This window comes from Ovis aries, chromosome X (genome assembly GCF_016772045.2).
Source record: "Ovis aries strain OAR_USU_Benz2616 breed Rambouillet chromosome X, ARS-UI_Ramb_v3.0, whole genome shotgun sequence".
Taxonomy (NCBI): domain Eukaryota; kingdom Metazoa; phylum Chordata; class Mammalia; order Artiodactyla; family Bovidae; genus Ovis; species Ovis aries.
Window position 1 is genome coordinate 116,770,285 of NC_056080.1, and position 21,847 is coordinate 116,792,131.

The 21,847-nt window shown below is 41.4% G+C and overlaps 1 protein-coding gene across 23 annotated transcripts in view; it reads left to right on the forward strand.

Annotated features, from left to right (window-relative positions):
* KLHL13 (kelch like family member 13) overlaps window positions 1-21,847 on the forward strand; it is a 447,719-nt gene that overhangs the window by 232,677 nt on the left and 193,195 nt on the right. For 2 of the 23 annotated variants that reach the window (XM_027963561.3, XM_015105078.4), the window contains exon 1: window positions 15,590-15,800. The exons of 20 other annotated variants lie outside the window; for them this stretch is intronic. The gene's annotated coding sequence lies outside the window, so the exon portion shown is untranslated. Of the gene's footprint in view, window positions 1-15,517; window positions 15,801-21,847 lie in introns of those variants that run through there. One more of the 23 variants, XM_042242569.2, reaches the window with a different exon arrangement.

Sequence of the window (21,847 nt, forward strand, 5' to 3'; positions counted from 1 at the left end):
GTAATGCTCAAAATTCTCCAAGCCAGGCTTCAGCAATATGTGAACCGTGAACTTCCAGATGTTCAAGCTGGTTTTTGAAAAGGCAGAGGAACCAGAGATCAAATTGCCAACATCCGCTGGATCATGGAAACAGCAAGAGAGTTCCAGAAACACATCTATTTCTGCTTTATTGACTATTTAAAAATAAATAAATATAATTATAAAAAAAGAAAAAAAGACTAATTGCATGAATAAGGTGATAAGTCCCTTCCCAAGAAATAAAAACCTATCCTTTTGGAATGATATTTATATATATAATAACTGTGTTTGAATATCTGTATAAGAGTAACTATAATACTAATAGGTTTGTGGTGGTTTTTAAAATATGTGTCATTGATATTTTGCAAATGTATCATTTTAAACTGCTTTAAGTACCTTGAAACCAACTGAATCATTTTACAAATTGTCACTTAAAAGCAGTTTAGTTTGGGGACTTTCCTGGTGGTCCAGTGGTTAAGACTCCACACTTCCCCTACAGGAGGCCCAGGTTTGATCCTTGGTTGGGGAACTAAGATTCCACATGGAGTGCAGTGTGGCTGGGAAAAAAAGCAGCACTAAAACAAAGTAGTTTAAATACAGTAATGCACAAATTTTGGTTGCCTTTAAGCTTATGAAATGGGATTCTATTTATATAGCTGCCTCAATTACTCATTTCTGCACAACAAATTACCCCCAAATTTAGAGGCTTAAAATGTTTGATATGCTCACTAGCCTGTGATCTGGCAGGCTTCCCCAGTGGTCTGTGGTAAAAAAATTTGCCTCCAGTGCAAGAGACACAGAAGTTGAGGGTTAGATCCCTAGGTTGTGAAGATCCCCAGGAGGAAGACACAGCAACCCAGTCCAGTATTCTTGCCTGGAGAATCCCATGGACAGAGGAGTCTGGTGGGCTACAGTTCATGGGACCACAAAGAGTTGGACATGAATGAGCATGCATGCATTGTGATCTGGGCTTGGTCTTGGTTGGGTTTATCTGGGTGGAGTGTTAGTAGGGTTTTTGTCTGTGGTTGGGTTTATTCATTTGTCTGGTGGTGGTTGGCTGACTGTCAGCTGGGGTGGTGGAAGAATCTGGGCCAAGTGTCACTCACACTCCAGCAGGCTACCCTGAACTTCTTCATATGGTTGATGGGTTCTACCAGTAGCAAGGGAGAGCAGGCTTTATTGCGTACGTGCTTTGCAAGCCTCTGCTGGTGACATGCTTGCTTATGTCCCACTAGCCAAAGCAAGTCACAGAGACAATGTGAGAGGCCAAGCTCAGAGTTACTATGTTAAAGGACTACAGGAAGACCATGGGTCAAGGGAGGTGTGATTCAATGGGGGACATTACTATAACAGTAATTGCTACCATTTCTAAAAAAATTCCATTATTTTCTCAAAGCATTGATATTAAACAAACTCAACTCATGGTCTAGCGATTCTGTATACAACTGAGAACTAATGATAAGTTATAGCTGTTGTACTCTGATTTGGGCTTCCCTAGTAGCTCAGATGGTAAAGCATCTATCTGCAATGCAAGAGGCCCAGGTTCAATCTCAGGGTCAGGAATATCCCCTGCAGAAGGAAATGGCAACATACTCCAGTATTCTTGCCTGGACAGAGGCAGGCTTCCATGGACAGAGGAGCCTGGTGGGCTACAGTCCGTGGGGTCACCAAAGAGTCAGACATGACTGAGTGGCTAACACACACACATTGTACTCTGATTTAAGGCTTTGACACCACTTAATATTATTATGTAAAAAACTAAGACATCTTATCACCACTTCTTATTACAGTTAGAATAATATTAAAATTCCTTGACACAGACCACAGACTGTTAGCAGTTTTGTTTTTATCCCTGTTTTCACAGTATCATGCTCTATACCACTCAGCCCTTAGTTTACTGTTCTTCAGCTATAATGGCTATTCTTCTATTACTTTAATCCATCCAGTTCATCCCCACCTCAGGGCTTTTCACTTGCCATTTCCTCCCTGGAATGGCTTTCTCTCAGATCTTTGCTTGGGTGGCTTCTTCTCTTCATTCAAAGCTCAGTGCAAATTTTGCTTCTTAAGAGCATTATTTCCTGACCATTTCTTTAGAAATAGCTCCTCCCATCTCAAATCACTTGCTGTCTCATTTCTCTTGTTTTCAGGTTTTTTGTTTTGTTTTTAAAGAATTTAAAAAATTTATTTATTTATTTATTTTTGGCTGCACTGGCTTTTCATTGCTTTGCTCAGGCTTTCTCTAGTTGCAGTGAGTGGGGGCTACTCTTCATTGTGGAGCACAAGCTCTAGGCACATGGGCTTCAATAGTTGCAGCACGGTAGGCTCTGCTGTTGTGGCTCATGGACTTAGCTGCTCTGTGGCAGGTGGAATCTTCCAAGGATCAAACTAGTGTCCCCTGCATTGGCAAGCAGATTCTTATCCACTGCGCCACCAGGGAAGTCCTCATTTCTTCATTTTTTCTTCGTGACACTTCTTATTGCCCAAAATTATCTTGCTTATTCAATTGTATTTGTTGTTGTTGTTTAGTTGCTAAGTCATGTGCAACTCTTTTGCAACCCCATGGATTGTATCCCACCCAGCTCCTCTGTCCATGAGATTTCTCAGGCAAGAATACTAGAGTGCGTTGCCATGCCCTCCTCCAGGGGGTCTTCCCGACCCAGGGATCAAACTCGTGCCTCCTGTGTCTTTTGCATTGGCAGGCGGTTCTTTAACACTAGTGCCACCTGGGAAGTTGGTCGAACACATAGTAGATACTCAATACTCAATAAATATTTGCAGAATTAATGAATAAATGAACTAAAGGCCTTACATATTCAGTCTTGATCCAGGAATCCTTGCCTTTAAGATGAGGAGGTTGGGTCTTCTCTAAGATCCTTTCCAACTCAGAAATTTTAACTTCCCATTCACATAACTCAAGTTTTAGATGAATTTTGAGCAGAGAGGGAAAAGCTGTCTATACCAAGGATCATGGTAATAAATATGTATTATATATATATATGTGTGTATATATATATATATATATACACTATTTATTAACTGTTCCCTGTTGGAAAAAAATCTGTTGTAGTGATTTTCAAATATATAAAAAAGGTAGGAAGAGTTTAGGAAGAGGAATGATAGTGTAACTTAAGTTGAAAAAAACTAATAGACATTCTTTTTACTATATCATTACCCAAAGTATCTTAAAACATTTTTTTAGTTTTATTGAGATTTAATTGACAAATCACTGCAGATGGTGATTGCAGCCATGAAATTAAAAGACGCTTACTCCTTGGAAGAAAAGTTATGACCAACCTAGATAGTACATTCAAAACAGAGACATTACTTTGCTGACTAAGGTCCGTCTAGTCAAGGCTATGGTTTTTCCTGTGGTCATGTATGGATGTGAGAGTCGGACTATGAAGAAGGCTGAGCACCGAAGAATTGATGCTTTTGAACTGTCATGTTGGAGAAGACTCTTGAGAGTCCCTCGGGCTGCAAGGAGATCCAACCAGTCCATTCTGAAGGAGATCAGCCCTGGGATTTCTTTGGAAGGAATGATGATAAAGCTGAAACTCCAGTACTTTGGCCACCTCATGCGAAGAGTTGACTCATTGGAAAAGACTCTGATGCTGGGATGGTTTGGGGGCAGGAGGAGAAGGGGACTACAGAGGATGAGATGGCTGGATGGCATCACAGACTCGATGGACGTGAGTCTGAGTGAAGTCTGGGAGTTGGTGATGGACAGGGAGGCCTGGCATGCTGCGATTCGTGGGGTTGCATAGAGTCAGACATGACTGAGCGACTGAACTGAATTGAACTGAAGTTTAAGGTGTATAAATGTGATGATCTGATATATACTCAAGTATCTTCAGTAAAAATTATATATAATAGCTTTTTCATTTTCCACTGAGAAGGCCAGAGCAAGGCAGAGGCACTAGAATACTAACATTTTCATCAAAATGATATAGACTAAATTCTGGAGCTGCTCTGCTCAGGATCAGTGTTCAGCTCTGCCTCTTAATACCTGTGAATCCTTATGGAAGTTATTTATCCTTCGGTGCTTCACATTGCACCTCTGTGAAATGAGGACACTCATGACACCTACCTCATAGGATTGCTGTGAGGATTAAATGAGATAATGTTTCTAAAGGGCTTAGCCCAGTACCTGGTCCACCATAGCACTTGACTAATATTAACTCTAGTCTTTGAGAGTAATAAGGGAAACAGTAGTGTGTGTCACATCGAAGAATGACAAGCAAAAATGTCCTAGAAAGAGATGGGAAACTTAGAAGAGTTTAGAACCTTTGTAACATTCCTGAGGCTGCACTGCTAATTACTAGCAAAGTGTTAGAGTTGGGCAAGATGGGTGTGGCTACTTAATGGGGTAGCTCCTGGCTGTACATATTTCATGCTGTGGGGAAATAGTTGTTAAAAAATCAGTTTTTCCAAGAATGTCAGGAAAGTTAAAATTCAGGTGAAATACAGTTTCCCATATCATGAATGTTATACATGGAGTTTGGATATAAACCCTACATATATATGGATATAATGTGGGGTTTATATTCCAAACTCTGTGTTAGGTTGGAGAAGGAAAAGGCCACCCACTCCAGTATTCTGGCCTGGAGAATTCCATGGACTGTATAGTCCATGGGGTCGCAAAGAGTCGGACATGACTAAGCGAGTTTCACTCACTGTATTAGGTAGTTCCAGTCCTTAGGGCCTGAATTAAAAAGAGAGACAACCTTAAAATCATTTATGTCAGGTAGATAAATCACATTCTAAAACAGTGGCTGGTGTGAAGTTCTAAGGATTATTTAATCATAATACAGGATAGCTTCATTAATATGCACTTCAGAAGATTGAGATTATGCAGACCAAAACTGAGATTTTGCCCTCTTCATGGAAAAAAAAAAATAGGGGTTTCCCTGGTAGCTCAGCTGGTAAAGAATCTGCCTGCAGTACAGGAGACCCCAGTTGGATCCCTGGGTTGGGAAGATCCCCTGGAGAAGGCAGCGACTATCCACTCCAGTATTCTGCCAGGAGAATTCCATGGACAGAGGAGCCTGGTAGGCTACAGTCCATGGAGTCGCAAAGAGTCAGACACGACTGAGCAACTTTCACTTTTCATGGAAAAATAAAAACATTGCCAAGAACATCAGTATTATAAATATGACTGTATTAGAAGAGTATAAAGTACTTAAAGGAATAAACACTGTTGATGCCTTCTTCTACATGCAATTGGTATGCTAATACATTGGGCTGTCCAAAAAGTTGTCCAAGAAAACCCCGAATGAACTTTTTCGCCAACCCAACAGTTGTCCATAACAAAACATAATTATTAGTGACTTGAGTTAATGACTTAACAATATTTGTATGCTCCCAGTGTGCCAGGCTTCATTTGAGACACTGGGGTTCACCAACAAACAAGAGACACCTAGTTCATTCCTCCATGAGGCTTACATTCTAGCACAAAGGCAAATAATGGTTTACGTTAATGGGGTGATACTATTTGAGTACAGGGTGCTTTGGGAATATTACAGAAATATCCATTCTAGTCTAAGATATGAGAAAAGGTCATCTGGAGAAAAACATTAATTTGAGATCTGGAGATTAGCAAAAGTTGCTTGGGAGAAAAGGACTTGGGGCATGGCGTGCTTAGACAGAGGAAATAGCATGTGGGAAGTATTAGATGCCCTTAGTTGGCTGACTGTCTTCCTGATTAATAGAGCGGGTCTATCTGAGTTTCTACCAACTCTTTGCCAGTCTAATTTGCACTTCTCTATATACTTGAAAGTAATACAATTGTTTTTCTTTAAAAATATTCATGCGATTCCAAATCCTCAAAAATTCAGACAAAGCATTGCTTTTATTTTTAAAATGTCTTCTGTTCTAAACTTGACACACTCAGTGGGTAATTCCTGCTCCCTATTTCTCTTCTGACTGGTCAGAAATGTAACAGTTGGTCTTCCATATGCAATTAATCCTTTAGAATTTTCATATTTTTCTGTACTATCACGTTTGCCATTCTATCATATTACTAGATAATGCCTTTGTAGTTTATTAGTAGTACTTAGCAAAACCTTTAATGTGTAGATAATAAAAATTACATCTTCTATGTCATTTCTTATACTCGTAGGGTATTGTGCAAGGGGAATGCTGCTGGAGACAATTCTCTGCTATATATAAGTATATAATTTTAGGTTATTTCAGGTCAGTAAACCAGATCTCTAAACTTACCATGTCCGATATGGTAGCCGCTAGCCACATGTGGCTATTGAGTAATTAGAATATAGCCAGTCCAAGTTCAGATGTGTTGTAAGTATAAAATACACACTGGATTTCAAAGGCTTAGGACAAATAAAAGAGTAATATAAAATATCTCATTAATTCTTTTTTGTAATGATCAGTTGTTGAAAATATTTTGGTTTCATTGACTTAGATAAAATGTTATTAAATTAATTTCACCTGTTTCCTTTTACTTTTTAAAACGTAGCTATTTGGAAATTTAAAATTGCATATGTGGCTAATGTTTTTGGCTCACATTATATTTCTGTTGGCTGGTGCTACTTTAGACTTTTTTATTTTGTGGGTGTTAGCGGAGGCTGAGGCTAGTCTGAAGTTGTTCTGTGGCTATTAGTAGGCATGAGGCGTCATCACTGCTTGTTAGGGAAGGTTTGACTTTTGGATAGAATCAGTTACAGAAACTGATCAACAACTTCAGATGCAATGGAGACTTTGTTGGGCTGAAAGACTGGAGAAACAAACTTGATCAGATGCTGTGCAGGTCTCACCTAGTGATAAGAGGCAGACACCCCCAACAATAGCATGTTTATGAAACTGGGACCATTGTTCCCAAGCAGCTCCTGCTACTTACTTTGCCATTGAAATCTTCTAATGTAATGTTACATTAGAAGAAAGCTAGGTAATGGACAGGGAGGCCTGGCATGCTGTGATTCATGGGGTCACAAAGAGTCGGACATGACTGAGCGACTGAACTGAATTGAACCTGAAAAAATAGGTGAGCCTCCTTATAAACAAGTTCCTATAGTCACATTTACTATCTTCAAGAATGAAGAAGGCAAACCCTGTTACCTTAGTAATATTAATTTGCTATTCATTACAGTTTGTGAAATGTTGAATAGTGTGTTACTATCCCATTTAAATGCTGGAGAAGAGTCAGAGAATGTAAAAGACTTGCCCAAATGACATAGTATTTAAGGGAGCTCACTTGCTCACATGGAAGAAGTGATATGGAAGTCTTTTCAAGAGTAGTTTTGACATCATATTTCGCGGCTAATTATTTTGTGTACCCTTTAAGTGCTTATGGCGGTGCGTGCATGCCAAGTAACTGCTTATAGTCTAGTAGGGGGAGGCAGGTATGTACAAAATACCAGAGAGTATTTCAGGTGCTCTGGTGAGTGGAGTGGGTTTGAGATAATGACAGTATTTAAGACTTTTTTTTTAAAGATTTTTTCCTGTGGACCATTTTTAAAAAAGTCTTTATTGAGTATGTTATAATATTGTTTCTGTCTTATGTTTGTTTTTCTTTTTTTGGCCATGAGGCATGTGGGATCCTAGCTTCTCAACCAGGGAGCGAACCTGCACTCCCCATGCTGGAAGGTGAAGTCTTAACCACTGGACCACCAGGGAGGTCCCTATAGTTTCTAGGACTTCTGTAGCACTTCCTGTGTACCAGGTATAGTTCTGAGTGCTTTCATGTATAGTAACTTATTTAACCTTCAGGAGAATCCAATAGATAAGGAATTATTAGGATCCCCGTGTTACAAAATACAGGTGGGCAAAAAGAGATTCAGTCATTTGCCCAAGGTCACAGTGAGTGGCAGAACTTGGATTCAAACCCAGACAAACTTAGCTCTTCACCACTGCACCGAGGTGTGTGCCATTGTCCCCTAGGTGGACAGAAAATACTTCCTAGGGAAAGTGACATTAGCTCTGAGTCTGATAAAAGGAGAAGCTGTTTGCTAGGATGTAGAGAAGGGGGCATTCATACGATGATGATCGTAGGAGCAGAGTCCTGGCAAAATGAAGCAGTCCCCACAAAAGAGACAGGTTTAGGGAAAAGAGACAGGAAGGTGGAAAGAAGGGGCATAGATTAGGCCCAAACCGAGTTACAGGAAAAGGAAGATTGTGAAAGGAGGAACCTTAAAACTGTTGACAAAGTGAGATTAGTGCAATATCTAAGGATTCATTTACCAAGGCTCCTGCATTCCCCTTTAGCACAGACAGCTGAAAAATTGTAACTGTATTTAAGTCACTGGTTGTATAACCCCGGGCAAATCAGTTTAATTCTCTGGGCCTCAGTTTTCTCATCTGTGAAATCAAGGGCTAAGATGAAATGGTCTTTGCATTCCTTTCTAGCTCCAGTCTCCTGATTTCTATGAGTTCTAATGTGCAAAGAAGAAGCAATTTGACACTAAATGATATATTTAGATTTGCATTTGAGAAAGATGACACATTTTATACGGTAATATGATGGTACAGTTTTTTAAAAAGGCATCTTCAGTTTTAAAATTCTACACTTGCTTTGGACACTTCTACTTAAAGAGTGTCACTGCAAGTCCTACAGGCACTCAACTCCTGTAAGAGTAAGTGCCTCTCACTCTCTTATGTTTAGCACACCTACATCTCTGTTCATTCTGATGTTTTCTTGTTTCTCACTTGGAAGTGATCTCTTTTTTCCCCCCATTGTTCTTTTGGTGTCTCCTCTAGTTAACTAAGGGCTTCCCAGGTGGCTCAGTGGGTTAAAAATCTGCCTGCAATGCAGGAGATGCAGAGACGGTTCAATCCCTGGGTCGGAAGATCTCCTGGAGAAGGGAATGGCTACCCACTCCAGTATTCTTGCCTGGAGAATCCCATGGACAGAGGAGCCTGGTGGGCTACAGTCTATGGGGTCGCAAAGAGTCAGACACACCTGAGCATGCACCAATTGTAACTAAGTCTTAAGTGATAACCAAGTCTTTCGTGAGTCTAGGTTCCTCTGAGTTTTCTCAACTGTTTCCATGGTTTTAACTACCATCTGTCGAGAAATATATTCTAATTAACTGCTCTAGCTGTATATCTCTAGTAGATATAATCTCATCTAGAAATGACATACCTGGAGGGGTTTAGGGGGGCAGAGTGGGTCAAAAGGTACAAAATTTCAGTTATAAAATAAGTCACAGAGATATAATGTACAGCATGGTGACTATAGTTAATAATACTGTATTGCACATTTGAAAGTTGCTAAGAGAGTAGATCTTAAAGTCCTCATCACAAGAAAAAATTTTTTATAACTATGTATGGTGATGGATGTTAACTAGACGTAGTGGTCATTATTTCACAATGTATGCAAATATCAAATCATTTGTTGCACACTCAAAACTAATGTAATGTTATGTCAAACCTCAGTAAAAAATTTTAAAATGACTTGGCTAAAACATGACTCTGCATCAAAATTTCTCTAAAGCCTTTCCTGTTTATTAGAAAAAAAACTCACATTATTTCCTTCTTTTAGTCTCAATATAGAAAAATCAGAAAGTACATAAAAGTAAAAGAATATAATAATCCCCAGAAATTCCCTGGCAGTCTAGTGGTTAGGACTCTGGGCTTCCAGTGCTGAGGGCCCAGGTTAGTTCCCTGGTGGGGGAACTAAGATTCCCATAAGCTGCGTGGTGTGGCCAAAATAAATAAATAAATAAAAGTAAAATAAAATTGAAAAAAAGAATATAACCCACATAATCTCATACCCAAAAGAGTAATCACAGTTAGTATCTTATTGTGTAGTTTTCTTAACTATTTCTCTGTATGTGTATACGTGTGTGTGTGTATTTATTGTGGGGGGGTATCATAGTACCATTTTGTAATCTATCATGAATATGTTTCCATTTCAATAGATAAAATCATGTATTGTCTTTGAAAGAGTATGGCGTATTCAGTTATATATTCATATAATATATTTAACCAAATATCTGATTTTGGTTTTTATTTTGGTTTTTATTTTATTTTAGGATTTTATTTCCAATTTACTGATATGACAAAGTGTGATTATATGAATTTCCATTGCTTGTGTCATACATATGACACATCACACGTGCTTGGTATAGTTGTTACTTTAACTTTGACATATCTCCTCAAAATGATTTTATAAATTTTGAGACCAGATCTTATATTTCTTTGTGTCTCTCATAGAATTTAGCATTGGCCTTTCATATGGGAAATGTTCAATAAGTAGTTATTGAATGAATGGACAAATGAGGTGCACATCCCCAGGCAATCACTTACCTGCTTTCTACCACTCCAGGTTTGTTTTCATTTTCTAGAATTTTATATGAATTGAATCGTATGGTATGTGCCCCCTTTTGTGTGGCATCTTTCACTTAGAATAATTATTTTGAGATCCATCCAGGTTATGTATATCGTGTTGTAGCACGCTGGGGAGACAGACAACACTTGAGCACCACTTTCTGTACAAATGTGCCAATGAAGCCTCTCCATCACGCAGAATTTATTCTGAGCCTTTGGTGCATACATCCCTGCCTGCTTGATCTCTCCTCTTGAGTATCTTAGTAACAAAGGTAACATGTCTCAAATGGACCTCCTTATGCAATGCAGTCCCCCCCTTCCCCCCCCCCCCCGCCAACTCCCCCTCTCCAAAATCTGGTTGCTTCAGTCTTTCTCAGCATAGTGAATGACATCATCTTTCATCTAGTTGAATGGGTCTTTCTAGTTGCTGGGTCATCCTCTTAAATATATCTCTGCTGTCTCTGCCTTTTTTTTTTTTTTAAAGTCTCTTCTGCTACCACCCTATTCTAAGCTGCATCGTCACTTGTCTGCCTACTGCAGCTCTTCTTACCAGTCTCCCTGAATTTGCCTTTGCCCCTGTCTGACTCAGAGAAGTCATGCTGATTCTCAAACAGACATTGCTTCTTATTACTCTCATGCTTCAGAACGCTCAGTGGTATCCTTTGCACTCATCCTATAGTTCTATTTTTAGAACTCTTTGATTCCAAAGTGCCCAGGACAGTTTTTATTTCTGACCCTCCCAACTTGAGCTCCTGTAAGAATGAAATGCATAGAAGCTGTATTGAGAAGTCAGCTCTGTTTTGACAGAAGAGGGCAGGGTTAGAGTCTTCCCAGAGTCCTCCATGCAAGATAGAGTTCATGTTGTTTATGGCTAGTGTCATCTTTGATGTTAGAAAATCTGTACAGCTTCTTTAGGTCCTTTCCTGGCTTTAATTTAAGCTCAATCTCGATCTCTCCTTGAAGCCCAGTTAAGAGCTCACTCCTCTAAGGGGATGAAACATGTTTGTTTAACTTAGAAAGTCCATATTTATTTCTATATTTAAACACACACCCTACCCCACTAGGCTACTTGTCTAGGTTATTTTGTGAGCCACAGGAGAATAGAAACCTTCTTCCTTATTCTGTTTCTTATTTCACTCTTTGGAGTAAGTCAGGGGCTTAAGCAGGCCCCCTGTGGGCTCTCCTTAAATAACACTTCCATGCAATAATGGACCAGAAGAGTGTTTTAAAGAAATGCAAATTGAGCAGAGAGGCTAAAAAAGGTGTCCTGATACTTTTCAGTTTGTTCTCTAATCAGAGTTAATGCACTGGAAACCCCTTAGTTTCACATCTGTTAGGCATACAGCAAGCTGGCAAATGCTTCCTGAGGGACTAGGCCTCAGCCGTGGCTGGGTGCTTGGTGGCGTGTGCGCGCCTGTGTATGTGTGTGTCCATGTCTGCCTGCATGCTCTCTGTCTTGTCGAATTTCTATAAATATATAATTAAATTGATCTTGTCAAACCGCTAGGGGACCTGGTGGCAGAATTCTAAGATAACCTCCAAGATTCTTCTCCTCAGGTTTACACACCCTGTATATTCCCTTCCCCTTGAGTGCTTGGGGACCACTCTGATAACTGTTGCTGTTTAGTTGATAAGTTGTGTCCAACTCTTTGTGACCCCATGGATTGTACTCTGCCAGGCTCCTCTGTCCATGGGATTCTCCAGGCAAGAATACAAGTTACCTCAAGATCCCTTCTCCAGGGATCTTCCCAGCCCAGGGATTGAACCTGTGTCTCCTGCGCCTCCTGCACTGGCAGGGCCACCAGGGAAGTCCCACTGTGATGATTAGGTTACTTTATATGAAAACAGTGAAGAGATTTTGAAGACATAATTAAAGTCTCTTCTGGAGGAGAGAGTTCTCCTGCTGAGCATGATGAAATGAATAGCCCTATTGTAAGCTGACTATGGAGAGGGGAAGACTCTAGAGCCTGGAGATGCCCAGGGTGTCAGCACTACCACCCTGAGGAACTGAATCCAATCACCTGAATGAGCTGTAAAGAAGACTCTGAGCTCCACAAGTTAATGCAGCCTGGCTGACACCTTGATTTCAACTTTGTGAGACTCTGAGCATCACACCCAGCTCTGCTCTGCTTGGACTTCTGACCCCCAGAAACTGAGGTAATACATGTGTGTAGTTTGAGACCAGTACCAACCAGGTTTGTGGCAATTTGTTATGCAGCAATTAACAGTTAACTAATACAGAGGATGTCCAGTTGCCATTTCAATTTTTACTGTTATATTGGGCTTTTTTTGTTACAGTAGACACAACAAAGTATCACAGACTGGATGGCTTAAACAACAATAAGCAGAAATTTATTTTCTCACAGTTCTCATAGAGCCTGTGTGTCTGAGACTGAGGTATCAACAGGTTTGGTTTCCTCTGAGGCTTCTTTCCTTGCCTTGCAGATGGCTGGCTTCCCACTATGTCCTTACATGGTCAGTGTGTATGCCTGTGTGTGTCCTAATTTCCTCTCATAAGGACAACAGTCATGAGTGATTAGGGCCCACCCTAAAGATCTCATCTTAATTTGATTACCTATTTAAATAGTTCATCTCCAAGTAACATTACATTCTGAGATACTTAAGATTCAACATATGAATTTGGGGGCGGGGTACAGTTCAGCCCATAATGTGTGTGTGCGTGATCTGACTCTTTGCAACCCCAAGGACTGTAGCCTGCCAGTTTCCTCTGTCCAGAGATTCTCCAGGTAAGAATACTGGAGAGGGCTGCCATGTCCTCCTCTAGGGGATCTTCCCAACCCAGGGATTGAACCCTCGTCCCCTGCATTGCAGGCAGATTCTTTACCACTGAGCCACAGGGGAAGCCCTCAGCACACAATAGCCATCACCATTTTCAGCATTCTTTTCACCATTATTATTTTGTTTTGACTTGTTTTCTAATTTCTTGAACCTCTGTTACATCTCCCCATTCTTCAGAGTTTGTCCTATTTCATTACAAACTCTTTGTCTAATTCTTGACATTTTTGGCTACAGGGTAACTTGTAACATCTTTCATAATTACATCCCTAGCTTCTAGTGGCTAATCAGTCTGATTTAAGAAAAACATTGTTTTACATTTTATATATAATTTTTACAAGTTTACAAGGTACTTTCACGACTTTTTTTTTAAAAACCTGGAACAATGCTATGAGGCAGATCAGTCCAATATCTTCATTACCCCACTCTAAATTCAGGAAGACACACTCAAGAGAAATGGTGGTGTTAACGTAACATATCTCATGTCTTCTGACTCCAAGTCAGGGTGCTCTGTCCGCTAGATTAACTATTCAAAGCATTCTAACCCAAACAACAACTAATTCCTATCAGTTAAGTCTATTTGTAATCTATCTTATTCCTATCAGATTATTCAAATGCAGATTCTATAAATGCCCCCATCCTTGCTATGTATCTGGAGGGTTTTCTCATAGTGTGGATTGGGGAGGCTATGGCCACACGTGATTACCCTATTTCCCCATTATTTCTGTTTGAAAATGTATTGTAAAACTACCCCACTTAAACGTTTTTATGGCCGGGATGAAGCAGTACCTTGGATGTATTTCACTCAGTTGTATTCACTTGTTTATTTTTAACTTAATGTGCCAGATTTTTCATACACACTGAAATCAATTGCTTTAAACATATCTCATCAATGAGACTGTAAACTCTCATAACAGGTGCTTTCTACCTAACAGACATTTTGTGTGTAACATAGGTATACGGTGATAATTATTAAATAAGCGTGGTGGAGAAGCCAATGAATGCATCCATGCCTGTTAACAAAGATGCATTGTGTTGAATCCATTGACAGGCAGGTAAAAGATGATATAACTTCCATGTGCATTTGGAGTTCTCCCTTTCTTTTTACCAGTTTCATAAAGTCTAACAATGTGGTGATAGCTTCAGTTCTTGCCAGTTTTTGATTAACTGATTATTTCAAAGTTACTTAAAACGCACTACTAGAATTTCAGTGGAGGGAATTTGAAATACCAAGTCAGCAATGTTGAGCTCTCAGACACCTGACGAGTTTACTGGTAGGCAAAGAGAAATGTTACAAAACATAAAGAACTACCGTCCCACACCCACCCCATCACTTTCCTTAAAAAACAAACTGAGCGAACTGGTTGCTAACAGCACGCTCCCATTATTTTTCTGAGGAGGAGTCTGGAATTATAAGAAAAGGCAAAGGAAGAAGTGTAAGAAGGTGGCCCCAGGCTATACCCGTCAAGAAGGCAAAGAATGAATAGAAGACCTGCGAGGGGGAAAAACAGGCTTGACTGGGGTTTTTGTTGGGGGCTTGGCTGGCAGAACTGGGGGGAGAGTCAAGATTGTGACTCAGAATAAGCAGTTCCACCAGTTTGGAAAGAGCATGGCACAGCGGTTAAGAACTTGGGCGCTGGAATCAGGCTGCTTGGGACCCTGGGCCCTGTTCTGCCCCTTACCAATTATGTAACCTTGGGCAAGTAATAATTTGACTTTGACACCTCGGTCTTGGCAGTTGTGCAATGGAGACAACACTACCTGTGGACCTTGTGGATTAGCTGTAAGAGTTCAGTGCGTTCATAATTCAGCGCTCGTGCTTAGCAGACGCTGGGTAAAGTGTCCTATTTGTTCTTGTTTCTTAATCGTCTGTACCTCCCGCAGGGGGAAAAGATGAAGCGCATCTGAAGAGTGATGAACAGTAGTTGTGTGACATCCCGGGTCAGGCTTCTTTTGAGGTGCGCTCCCCACCGATGTGAAGTGGCTTGAGGGGACACCTTGCGCCCGGGCCCTCTGCGACCACGAGGGGCCGCGACAAGCGCGGGCAGGAGGCTCGGGGCGGGGGCGCTCCTCCTGGCGGGCGCGCCGTGTCCCCGGATATTTGACAGTTTTCACCTCTTCTGTCTTGGGCACCAGGGGCCGTGTGTGCTCTAAGCCGAGTGTCCTGGTTTCGGAGGCGTGGGGGCCACTGCGCGACCAGCCCGCCTCCCACCCTTCCTCGCCACGCAGCGGGCGGCCGCGGAGTTGCGCTCGGACCCTACACTAGGTCCTACCCCAGCTCCCCCGCCTCCCGCGCAGGCGCCGCCGGGGCCGCCCCCGCCGCCATGTTTCCCCCGCCCGCGCGCTCCCTCCCCCTCCCCTCCTCAACTGGGCTCCCGCCCCCCTTTCCGCGTCCCCCCCCCCCCCCCACAATGAGGTCAGGCGGAGGCTCCGCCGCTGCGGCCGCAGCAGCGCTGCTCCTATTCCGGGGAACCCTGGGACGGAGCGTTTCAAATCAGCGGAGCGGCGTTCGGGGTAGGGTCCGTGCTCTCCGCCTACGGGAGAGCGAGGCGAAGTGACCCGGGCGAGCAAGGGGGTGCGGAGGACTGGGGGCCGCTGCCGCGCCGCAGGTCGGAGCCCCGGCTGCGCGCGACTTGCTCTTCGGCCCTCCGAGCGCAGCAGCAGGCGGACGGGCGGCGGGACGCCGGGACGCGGCAAACAAGGTGAGGCAGGGTCCTGAAGTGGCAGCGGCTCCATCGGCCGCCTTCGCGCCCCGGGGACCCGGCGAGGCCAGGCGGCGCGCGGTCAGGAGTTGCGACCTGCAGACGTACAGGGGGTTACCTCCGCTCTTCACACGCCCTCCCTCCGTCCCCACAACCCATTTTCTCTCACTTGTCGGGGTACGCCCTCCTGCCCGCACCTCTCATCTCTCCCTCCCCGACTCGCTGGCTCCGCCCGTCGCCTGGGTTCTTGGAGGACCACTGTGCCTAGTTTTCCTTTCCTTCTTTGTTACCCCTCTAAGATCTTCTCCTCCGGGGCTGTCGCTGCCCTTGACGGTCTGGGGTCTCTCTGCCCGCCTCGGGCCCCGCTGTCTCTTGCCTTCTCACAGTTTCTGCTTTGTGCCTCCTAATCCATCCCTCCCTCCGAATCTTCTAACTTGGGAGGCTTCGCTGCTGGCTGCCGAGTCAGGAGCACCCTCATCTCTTCCTCGAAGCTTTTAACTCTGCTTTGAGTGTCTTCATCTCTGAAAAGTCTAGGCTGCTTTGGATTAATCACAGTTCACTAATGATTTTCTTGGAAGCTTCCAGTCTACTGTACGGTGTACTGAGAGTGATGGGAACGAGCCTTTAGTAAACATCATCTAAAGAACTTGCAAGTTTGTTTTTTTCCTAGTGTTCAGTAACTTAGTCCAAGAACCACAAGCACTGAGAATGGATATATGTATGTTTGTATTTAATCCTAGCACATGGTCCTCCGTCTGATTCTTCCCACGCTGCCAAGCAGGCCGTAGAGAGAGACAGTGGGAGGGACCTTGATGCTTGGCTCCATTTCTCTTGCAAACTGGAGTGTTCAGCGTTTCAGTGTTGTCAGAGGACTAGTAGTTTGGGATAAAGTCACTCAAGTTAGCCTAAGCTGGTTACCAAACCCTCTGAATTGGAACTGACAGACTCTGGGGTTTAAAACTGAATCTGTTGGGAGGGTCCCTGCCTTTTTTTGTTGTTGTTGAGAAGCCACAATTTCTTACTGCAGATCACATATCTGTATGTACCCTCAAGAAGCAGAATTTAAAAACCATGTCAAAGGGATGACTTTTCTGTTTGCTGAAGTCAGTTTCACACAGCACCAGCCTACTGCCTTCTCCCCGTGCTCCCATACTGAGGTTCGTTTACTCACTTCCATGCTCTAATTAGCTCGTGAAGAAAATTGAATGAAGAAGCTGGACGTGGAGGCAGATACAGTGAACTAGCATAGGCCGACCTTGGCGGCTGTGTTCCTGGAAATGGGCTATATCCAGTGTTGAAGTTTGAAAACTGAAATAATCCATTAAGTAGTTATAGTTATGACATCATTTTACATTTAAAAATATTAGCTTCCTTGTCTGCATGTGTTTTTTTTTTTTTTAATCTCCTTACATTTAACAGTGATAGAATTGTTTACTTGGTGTGTGACCAGGTGTTGTCATTGACACAATGTGCACTAATTGGCAATCATCTCAGAAGAAACCAAGTTGTGAATGAAGGTGACAGCTAAATTTCACTGTCCTGGGAGCATTTTTTTTGGCCGTGAGACAATGCATGTTGTTTCTGCTGCAACATCAAATGATGTATTTTTAAAACGGATAAATAAGAGCCTCAAATTCCCAGTGCTTTTAATCTGCCATTTTTATAAGCTCCTTTTAAGAAAGGGTGGTGTGACAGTATGGGGTTTATGGTGTTGCTCTAACGAAAGTGGTTTTCACAAGAATATTAAAGAATATTTATATTAAAGTTAATATAAATATTAACTGATCATCAGTTTAGTTATATGACTTTCAGTTGATCTGTAGTTTCCCTCATTGATTTGGTAAATTTCTGACTTCTCTTTAGTTCTTTTGAAAAATGGGTATACTTGGGAAAGGGGATTTATACAAATAGGCCTACCCTTCTAAATCTGTAATTTTCTTGGCAACCCTTTCTGGAAAGATATACAAACTTGCCAACTGTTTCAAAGAAAAGAGTTTATGTTACTATGTCTTTTTTTTTTCCTTTTGTAATTATTACTGATACTAAGTCTAAGCTAAGATTGCCCTAATATGAACTATTTATGTTTGCCAGAAAAAAATAAAAGTGGATATGAGTTTGTCTTAGCCATTTTGCTCTGGATCTTTAGACTCTTACTCAAAATGTGTTTGATAATCCACCTGGTACATCCAGGAGTTATCAAACTGGATATTTCTGAAGTTTGTAAACATAATTGAACATAATTGCACTTTGCTGCTGAATTCTCTTTTTCGTTTCTTTACATTTTAAATTACTTTTCTTCATGTAATTTGACTTACATTAGTGAAATGAGACTAACCAATTTTTTAAATTGTTTTATTTTATTGGTGTTTAATAAACTGCTACAATCTCCTTGAAGTATTTTCTCTCTAATCCATTGGTTGAAACTGGTATATTTTTCTTGCCGTGAACTAGCACAACAACTTGTCAGGTATCCTCAGATCTCAGAAAAAAAAAAATGTAGAAAGAATTTTTTAAAATGAACAACTCTAGAGAAAACATCTCAAAATTAGGTGAAAAGGTTTTCTCAAGTTACTGACATTCATAGCAGTCAGCTTTTAAATATATTCTTCAATCATTTAATAATTTATTTTACAAAATCTGTTGGGCACCTATTTGCCAGGCCATGTGCTAGCCACAATGGTAAATTATAAGAGGTGTAATCCTTGATCTTCTGGAGTCTCACAGAGGCTATATTCCACCAGAGAATATGGACAGTAGGTAAGGAAACAAATGAAGAAGATCCTTACAGATCGTAGTGAGAACAATGGTGGAAATACTATTAGATGGAAAACTGGAAAGGGCCTTTTTAGCAAGGGTGGTTTGGAAAGGCCTCTCAGCAAAGGTGACCTTTGAACAGAGATGTGAAAGAAGAGAGATCGCTCTTACCTTGTCAGCCTACCTCATCAAGAGCTGAGAGAAGAGTAAGAGCCAAGACCTTGAGACAGAAAAACAAACTTGAGATATTTGAAGAACAGAAAACAAGCCAGGATGGATGGAACCTAGTGAGCTTTAAAGGAGTTAGGGAGCCTGGAAGGAGTCAGTAACAGGTAATGCAGGGCCTACAGAGTCTGAGAAATAATTTGATTCTCAAAAATAGTGGGAAACCATTGGAGAGTCTTTTTTACCTACTTTTCTGTGGAAGGTCAATGACTGAAAAAAAATTAGTGGATGTAAATAAAATTTGTTTTGCAGAGGGTAAGCAGAATATCTAGCTACTCAATTGTTTAAGAGAATGAAAATCTTTGATATGTATAAAATATGTAATTGACTTATTTCACTCTGCTTAGATAAGGGAGTAAGGGAATGGGAACTCCAAGATGAGTAAGTTACGAAGCAGCTGAGTTTACAGTGTCACATTGTCCACCAGAGCCCTGAGGTAAGTTGTCACCAGCCTCGTTAAAGATCAGATCATCGTTTAACTTAAGAATTTGTTTGGGACTTCCCTGATGATTCAGTGGCTAAGACCCTGTGCTCCCAGTGCTGGAGGCCTGGGTTTGATCTCTGGTTAGGGAACTAGACCCCATATGCTGCAACTAAGACCCAGCATGTGTGTGTGTGTGTGTGCATGCACGCACATGCATACCCACGCTTAGTCATGTCCTACTCTTTGTGACCTTGTGGACTGTAGCCTGCCAGGCTCCTCTGTCCATAGAATTTTCTGGGCAAGGATACTGGAGTGGGTTGCCATTTCCTACTCCAAGGGATCTTCCCAACCCAGGAATTGAACCCTTGCGTCTCCTACATTGGCAGGCGGATTCTTCACCACTGTGCCACCTGGGACACAGCCAGATAAAGAAATATAATAAAAAAAGAATTGTAAAAAATTTTTTCTCATGGAAATATACTTTGGAAGGTTGGAAAGTTTATTTGCATGTGAAGAAATAACTTAGGTTTTAGAAATGGCCTTCAGGATTTTAAGAGGAGCTTGCCACTTCCCTTTAGCTATTGCCTTCTCCAGTGTTTTCAAATTGCCATACCTTTATTCTTTGAGAGATTAGAGTTTTCTCTATTCCTTGAGGATTAAATGAATTTACACTTGGCATTTATTTTGTTGCCCTGAGCTCTTGCTTGAAAGCAATCCAACTTGGAGGTCTAATTGGCCCCAAATAAGAATGCAGATAGTCATTGACATTCCATAGGAATAAATCTGAATATTGTGAAGCAGAACCCTGCCAAATAACCTTCAGTGACTCCTGCAGGGTCAAATTCCAACCCCTCAACTTAATACTCAAGGATTCGCCATGATAGGACATAGGCCTACTATCCCATTTGTCCTTCTTATTCTTTTAACAAGGTTGGTTTAAATGGATTTTACCTAGTTTGGAACTTTTGTGCTTAGCATTATTCTTGGCATGGAGTAGGTGCACAGTAGCGGCCTTTTGAATGGATGCCATGCCATCATCCATTTCAAAAGCCCTCTCTTTTCCTTTCTGTCCTTGCAAATCCCAATCCTAGTCAAGGAACAGTTCAAATTTTATATCCTGTCACCCCTGACCCTGATCTGCTCTCCTCCTCTGGATGCGAACAGCAGTCTACATACTTACCATCATGCATGTCATAATCATCTTTATTTGATGCCGGGCTGTTACCCCACTGGGCTCTGACTGCATGAAGGCAACCTGCATGAACCTTGTCTGGTTCATGTGTCATCTCTGGAGCACCTGGCATGTGGTATATCCTCTATAAATAGTTGTTGAATAAAGAATAAATGCTGCCTTATGCCATTTTTCCTATTATTGTTTTGGATACTTTAATTATTACTGTTTAACTTATCACATGTTTGTCTGGTGCCATCAAGCAATTTCTGAGAGAGGCCATAGAGCATAGTTGTTAAGAGTGCAATTGTGGAGCTTGGCTGTCTGGGTTCCAGTGCAAGCTGGAGAGTCTTACTTGCTGGGGGATACTGTGTGAGTTAACCTCTCTATACCTAATAGTTTTCATCTGTAAAATAGAAATAAGATAACTTCCTTCTTAGAGTACTTAGAAGGATTAAATGAGTTAGTTACGTCTAAAATTTGTTATTTGCAATTTCTAATTAAAAAGGTGTGATGAAAATTTAATTTGGTGAGTTAGGTGCCAAAACTCAGGTGGTGACAAAATTCGACTTAAACCGATGTGAGGGTATTTGATAGCTTTTATTCTATTTAATGTTAATATTTATTTGATTTTGTTGTAGCACTAGTACACTAGTATAGCACTAGTGTAGCACTAGTGTGTTTATGGGGCAGTGCCTCAGACCTTGCTGAGGTATTACATAATATATATGCAGGGTGAAGTGAAGTGAAAGTGAAAGTTGCTCAGTTGTGTCCGACTCTTTGTGACCCCATGGACTTATACAGTCCATGGAATTCTCCAGGCCAGAATACTGAAGTGGGTAGGCTTTTCCTTCTCCAGGGATATGCAGGTTACTGCCTACCTAAAAGTCTGGACACTTTTGAATTTGGAAACACATCTGGCACCAAGGTTTTCAGATAAGGGATTGTATACCGTACACAAAAGTGCTTAAATCAAGGCCTTGCACGAAGTAAGTCATTGCTGTTGGTTGGGATTAGGGGGTAAATATGCTGTTTTATCCTTCCCAATACCTCTCTCACAATGGTTACCATGTAAATATATGCTGATTTATTCATGTAACAACTCTGGATAGAGGGCCGGCTGTATGAGCCTCATTTTATCATAGGAAAACAGATATGGCTGGGTCACATGATTGAAAGGAGCCAAGACCCCAGTCTTTCAATAGTCTTTCATTTAGTACCAGTAAAAGTATTTATTTTTCTTGTTATTCTTTTGTTATTTAAAACAATGTGTGCTTCTTTAGGGTGAGTCTTTGGGGGGGCGGTTAGTGGAGAAGATGCAGTTAATCTAATATGATTAGACACTTATTCTGTGCAGTTGTTAAACACTTCTTGAACTCTTCATGTATATAGAAATCTGTATTAAAAGCCAAAGAAAGGTATGAAACAAATGAGGCATGGTTCCTGGTCTTCAGTAGTTTCAGCATCATGCAT